Genomic DNA, 6,865 nt, shown 5'->3' with positions numbered 1-6,865 from the left:
TTATGTACCATGAGCTTGATCACTCCTGTGTCACTGGGCATGCAGGTGAGGGCTGCTAATTAGCTAATTGCTGCTGATTGGATACCTGCTGGCAGGTTAAAACCAGTCCTTCAGTCACACATGCAGGAGGTCTGTGGCTATAGGAGTGTGTGAGCCAGGGTCGTAACAGTTGGGCGCTCGTCCGGGAGTGAATTTGGAAACAAATACCCCTAGAATTTGTTTGGTGTTTTTTTTTCTTTTTTTTGCATGGTGTGTCGTGGTGCTATAGTGTGGGTGGTGTTCGTTACATGTTGTGTAACATGGGGGCTTGAGCCGATCATCAAACAGGTGAGTATGCCCTTATTTGTTTGTAATTTGATGTGACTACTTATTGCTGTTAAAATATATAGTTTAGTGGACAACACATGTAGGTAGGGACATTATTTTCTGGTTGTTTGTTAGCTTCCTGTGCACCACATACTCCTGGGGCAGTCAGAGAAGTGATTAGCACCATCTACTTGTCTTGTACCATACCATATACTTGACAGGTGGATGGTCAATATGATCTTTGGCTGGTAGCAGGTGTGGTTGAAGAGGGTTAGGTCTACAGGGCATTAGCTTAACGGTAGGTAGGATAGGGGGCCAGAAAACACAGGTAGTGTGGTAGGGCCTGATGTAGTTTTTTTAGGGTAGACATGTGGTGGGCCGTGTTGACTGCAGTTTAGATGTAGAAGCTGTAAGTGTCATATCAGGTTATAAGGGGCACCTGTTTGAATTTGTTTGTTGTATTTATTTTGTTTGTTTTGAGTGTTTGGATAGCCTACCTGTTAGCACCTGCCCTTCTGCGCGTATGACACATCTATTTATTTCAGGGTGTTTATTTTTTTTCTTTTTTTATGCAAACTAGAAAGGTGCGCTCAGTAGAGCACACATTTCCACCGCGTCTCCTTGTAGTTATTAGTATTGGCATTAGCATGCTGACGCTAACAAGGGGTGCTTCAGCGGTGCTTCAGCGGTCTTCAGTGGTTCTTTAGTGTTTCTTCAGTGGTTCTTCGTGGTTCTTTGGTGGTTCTTCAGTGGTTCTTTAGTGGCTCTTTAGTGGTTCTTCAGTGGTTCTCAGGTAAATTGTGTGTATGCTAGGGTGTTTTTGGTGACTCTAAAGTGAGCAGGTTGTGGCGCTGGTGCAGTAGGGATGGCTTCCATAAAGGATTTTGTTGATCACCCTTCTGATGAGTTGTTGGAAAGGTTTTCCAAGGAACAGCTTCTGGAGCTTGCTGTGCACTACAAGGTGGAGCTTACTGCCAGTGAGAAGCGTTTGAAACCGACTGCCTTGGGTGCTTTGAGGGCTTTGCTCGTTAGGGAGCAGGTGCTTGCGGCGAGGGTGGAGGAGCCTCCTTTGTCTGATGTGTCTCCGCTGCTATCTGCGGTGGCGGAGGGTGAGTGGAGGCTTAGAGAGTTAGAATTTAAGGAAAGACAGCTACAGCAAGAGCGTGAGGAGAGGAGAGAGGAGCGTGAGCTTAAGGAGCGTGAGCTTAAGGAGAGAGAGCGTGAGCATGAGCGTGAGCGTGAACTTAAGGAGCGTGAGCTTAAGGAGAGAGAGAGGAGAGAGGAGCGTGAGCATGAGCGTGAGCTTAAGGAGCGTGAGCTTAAGGAGAGGCAAATGTTTCTGGAGCACGAGCGTGCGCAGAAGGAGCTAGAGTATAAGCATGCTGCCTTGCAGGCCGGTGCTCTGCATTCAGAGTCGCGTTCCGGTTTTGATGTAGGCAAAAATATTAGGATGGTGCCTCCTTTTTTTGAGAAGGATGTCGATAGGTATTTTCCCCTTTTTGAACGGGTGGCAACCACATTGAAGTGGCCTGATACAGCCTGGACACTGCTGCTGCAGTGTGTTCTTGTTTGTAGGGCGCAAGAAGCATATACTGCTCTGTCCCTTGACCAAAGTGCTGACTATGAGCTTGTTAAGGCTTCCATATTGAGGGCTTATGAGTTGGTCCCCGAGGCCTATCGTCAGCGTTTTAGAGGCTACCGCAGGTCGGAGGGACAGTCGTATGTTGAATTTGGAAAAGAGAAGGAGAAACTGTTTGACAGGTGGTGCACCTCTCAGAAAGCAGAGTCAAGGGAGCAGCTTAGGCAGTTGATTCTCCTAGAGGAATTTAAAAGACGTGTTCCTGATACCGTTTCCACGCATCTAAATAAGCGTAAGGTATTGAAGATAGGCGACGCTGCTGTCTTGGCTGATGAGTTTGTGTTGATACACAAATCTGTCTTTGTAGAGGAGGGCCGTGTTGAGTCCAGGGGTAGGCGTCCTTTTCAGGGGAGCCGTTTCCCGGCACCCGTGTCTGCTGGTCGGTTTACTTCGACTCCTAGGCAAGGTGGTTCTGCTAGTGCATTCCCAGAGGGGGTTATATGTTTTACTGTAAGGAGCCTGGTCATATCGTTGCTGGGTGCCCTGTGCTTAAGCAGAAAAATGTAAAAACTGTGGCTCTGGTAGAAACCATAGGCAGGACACCTATGCCGGCATTAGAGGGTGGTGTGCGAAGTATCAAAGGTGCGGACAGGGAGCTAGAGGGCTCCTCAACATTTATGATGAATGGATTTGTTTCATTCTGGATGGGATTTTGCCATTTTCGGAAGATTCTTCGTTGCATTCCAGTGCCATTGTTCAGGGCTTTGGAGGAGGCTTTGTGAATACCCCTTTGCATGAGGTCTCGCTAAACTCTCCCCTAGTATCAGGCAATGTTGTTGTAGGAGTGTGCTCTCACATCCCCATAAAAGGTGTGTCCTTCATTCTAGGGAACGATTTGGCCGGTGGCAAAGTGCTGGCTACTCCAGTTGTAATTCCCATCCCTGTAGTTTCTGCGGTTCCTGATGAGCTGGCACAGAAACATCCAGGAGTGTTCCCTGTGTGTGCTGTAACACGCGCAATGTCAAAGGTCAAATGTGACACCCATGATGTTGGTAACTCAGATTGTGATATGACACTTAGTGACACGTTCTTTGTTGAGTTGAAAAGTGGCCCTGATGAGGGTTTTGGTAAGGTGATACCATCTCATGAACAGCTAGTACTAGAGCAAAACAAGGATGTCTCCTTGTCGTCCCTCTTTTAAGAGGCGGTTTTAGAGGATGCAATGATAGATACGTCTCAAGGATATTTTGTTAGCAATGACGTGCTCATGAGAAAGTGGACACCACCTAACCTGTCCAGTCTGGATGACTGGGGCAGTGTGTTTCAGATTGTTGTTCCAGCCGTGTATCGTCCTGATATACTGCATCTAGCACATGATCATGATCTTGCTGGTCACATGGGAGTCAGGAAAACGTATGATCGTGTGCTAAGAAATTTTTGTTGGCCTGGTTTGAAGTCAGATGTGGCACAATATTGCCGCTCGTGCCATGTGTGTCAGGTTGTTGGTAAACCAAACCAGAAGATTCCTCAGGCTCCTCTGCAGCCTATCCCTGCTGTTGGGGAACCTTTTGAGCAGATCCTCATTGACTGTTGGTCCCCTCCCTCGAACTAAGACAGGGAACCAGTACCTTTTGACTATTATGTGTGCAGCGACCCGCTTCCCTGAAGCCATTCCTCTACGCAAGATCACAGCCCCAGCTATATCCAAGGCTCTGGTTAGGTTTTTTCGAATTTTGGCCTACCGAAGGTTATTCAATCAGATCAAGGGTCTAATTTCATGTCCCGTCTCTTTGCTCAGGTCCTCCAACAGTTGTCTATCCAGCATTGCCCTTCCTCTGCCTACCATCCAGAGTCCCAGGGAGCGCTGGAGAGGTTCCACCAGACTATCAAAACAATGCTGCGGGCATATTGTACAGAGTTTGAAAAAGACTGGGATGATGGAATCCCTTTGCTTCTATTTGCTGCTAGGGAGGTAACCCAGGAGTCTCTTGGATTCAGCCCGGCTGAGCTGGTGTTCGGCCACACAGTGAGGGGTCCTTTGAAACTGCTGAAGGAAAAGTGGTTGGCTGACCAGACTCCTTCCTCTACTAATTTGCTGGACTATGTGTGTAACTTCAGGCTTAAGCTTAGTAGAGCATGTGAACTAGCGAAAGAGAACCTACAGTAAAGGTAGCCCAAGGAAAAATGAAGGTGTGGTATGATAAGCGGGCCCGACATAGGGTGTTCTCCCCGGGAGACAAGGTGTTGGTTCTCTCGCCTATTCTTGGTTCTGCATTACAGGCTAAATACAGTGGGCCATACTCCATTGAGCGCAAAGTTGGTGAGGTCGACTACTTGATTAAGACTCCCGACTGCAGGCGCAAGAGTAGATTATGTCACGTCAATATGTTGAAGGCGTACAATGATAAGGCTCAGATTGACCAGTCAGAGGTCAAGCCTGTGGCTGTTCTAATGATTTCTGCATCTCCTATTGTAGCCGACTGTTCTGTGTCGAAGGAGATTTCTCAGGGCAGGTTGCCAAACACTCAGATACTAGGTGACTTGGACTCCCACCTGTCGTACTTGCCACTTCCTGAGCGTACGGATGTTGTGCGCCTACTTAGACAGCATATACGTTTGTTTTCTGATGTCCCTAGTCGTACTAATGTACTCGAGCATGACATTGATGTTGGTAGTGCAGGGCCAATTAAGCAACATGCCTACAGGGTGAATCCGGAAAAACGACGGATATTGAGTAAGGAAGTAGACTATATGGTGAGACATGGCATTGCGGAGCCCAGTTCTAGTGCATGGAGCTCCCCCTGCCTGCTTGTTGATAAGCCAGACTGCACTCATCGGTTCTGTACTGACTTCCGTAAAGTTAATGCAGTAACCAAGCCGGACTCGTACCCTCTTCCTCGGATGGATGACTGTATCGATCGGGTGGGTTCAGCAGCCTTTGTAAGTAAATTGGATTTGCTAAAGGGATACTGGCAGGTTCCGCTTACTCCGCGAGCACGTGAGATATCCGCTTTTGTCACACCAGAGAGTTTCTGCCAGTATACAGTGATGGCCTTTGGCATGCGAAATGCCCCAGCGACGTTTCAGCGGCTAGTGAACAAGGTCCTGGCAGGGGTAGCGTTCTGTGAGGCATATCTGGATGACCTGGTTATCCACAGTTCCTCTTGGTCACAACATGTGGAGCATCTGGCGGAAGTGTTCAAGCGGTTGGGTGATGCTAACTTGACAGTTAACCTTGCAAAATGTGAGTTTGGACAGGCCACGGTTACCTACCTGGGTAAGGTGGTTGGACGTGGGCATGTGTGCCCCATTGCAGCTAAGGTGGAGGCTATAGTGGGCTTCCCTGCTCCCATCACCAGGCGGGAGTTGAAGCGCTTCCTAGGTATGGCAGGGTACTATAGGAGTTTCTGTAGGAACTTTGCTTCTGTTGTTGCCCCTCTGACTAATCTGCTCAGTCCTAAGGTACCTTTCGTGTGGACTGAGACCTGTCAACAGTCTTTTGAGAGCATCAAGGGCATTCTGATTAGTGCTCCCGTTCTGTCAGATCCTGATTTTCAACTGCCATTCAAGTTGGCAGTGGATGCTAGTGACCTCGGTGCTGGAGCCGTCCTCCTGCAAGAGGATGCATTAGAGGTGGAGCACCCAGTGTGCTACTTTTCTAAAAAGTTTGACAGGCATCAACTGCACTACTCTACTATAGAGAAGGAGGCGCTCGCTTTGGTTCTTGCCTTGAACCATTTTGATGTTTACGTTGGATCGTCCAGTTTGCCCCTTGTTGTGTATACAGACCATAACCCTTTGGTTTTTCTTCGCAGCATGGTGAACTCGAACCATCGTTTGATGCGATGGAGTTTGTTCCTCCAAGCGTATAACTTGGATATTCGCCACATTCGTGGGAGGGACAACGTACGCCCTCTCACGGTCATAGTACCGGTGATTGTGGTGCCCGTTATCGCTGTTGTGGTAGTGGCCCTGACAACTAATGGGTCACAATTCTTTTTTGTTTATGGGTTTGATGTGTAGTGGTTGCCTCTTGGGCAACCAGTTTGGTGGGGGAGGTGTTATGTACCATGAACTTGATCACTCCTGTGTCACTGGGCATGCAGGTGAGGGCTGTGTGGTAAATTCCCACAGAACTTCTACAATAATTTGAGGTTATTGTAGTACAGTACAACGAGATTGATTATCTGGAAGGAGGAGAAAGGGATCATACGTGATAGAATTGTTGACCTCCTCATCTGACTTAAGCAGATGAGGAATAAACGTGTAGGCCAGACAAACCATGAACTATAGTCCAATTCAACATTTATTTGATCAGAGCCAGGAGACCAAGGTGAATAGGACAAAAGATTATCAGAAAACATTAACAGGGCTATCTGTGTACAGAAATTACAATCAGGTTTGCATTCTCAAACCTCAATAATGTACATAAACAGTCACTTGGTAACATAATTTGAACATACATTGACCATGCTGCACACATTATACATGAGTAAATCTGGTTTCAGACATTAAGGATTTACACTAAACTTTAAACAACAAATGGTGTTTTCCCATGTATTTACTCACATAAAATGCATCAGTCAGTCTCTCTCGGTGGTGGAGCGGTGGAGCCCACAGACCCCTGGGGTCGGTTTGGTCTGGGGCTCCCGAATTACCAATTTGTCTCCTCCTATATACTACAATTTCTAGCCAATAATAGAATACAGTTCACCAACACAGTTGATCCAATCATGCGTCTCCTGTGGGCGATCTCCTGTGGGGGCTGGCAGCCCCCACCTCCGGGCCGTGGCGACGCGATGGGACAGAGACGGAGGGGGCCCGTCGGTGGCCCCCGTCGGTGTGGTCCCCCGCTGAGTACAGAGGGGTTCTGCTGGTGGCCCCCGTCCGTGTGGTTGCTGTGTGAGTCCAGAGGCCTGTTCCAATAAACCTTTTACCAACTGTATCTCCATATGAATTTACACATTTCTAATATTATGA

This window comes from Notolepis coatsorum (genome assembly GCF_963971535.1).
Source record: "Notolepis coatsorum genome assembly, chromosome: 5".
Taxonomy (NCBI): Eukaryota; Metazoa; Chordata; class Actinopteri; order Aulopiformes; family Paralepididae; genus Notolepis; species Notolepis coatsorum.
This window is presented reverse-complemented; position numbering follows the sequence as displayed.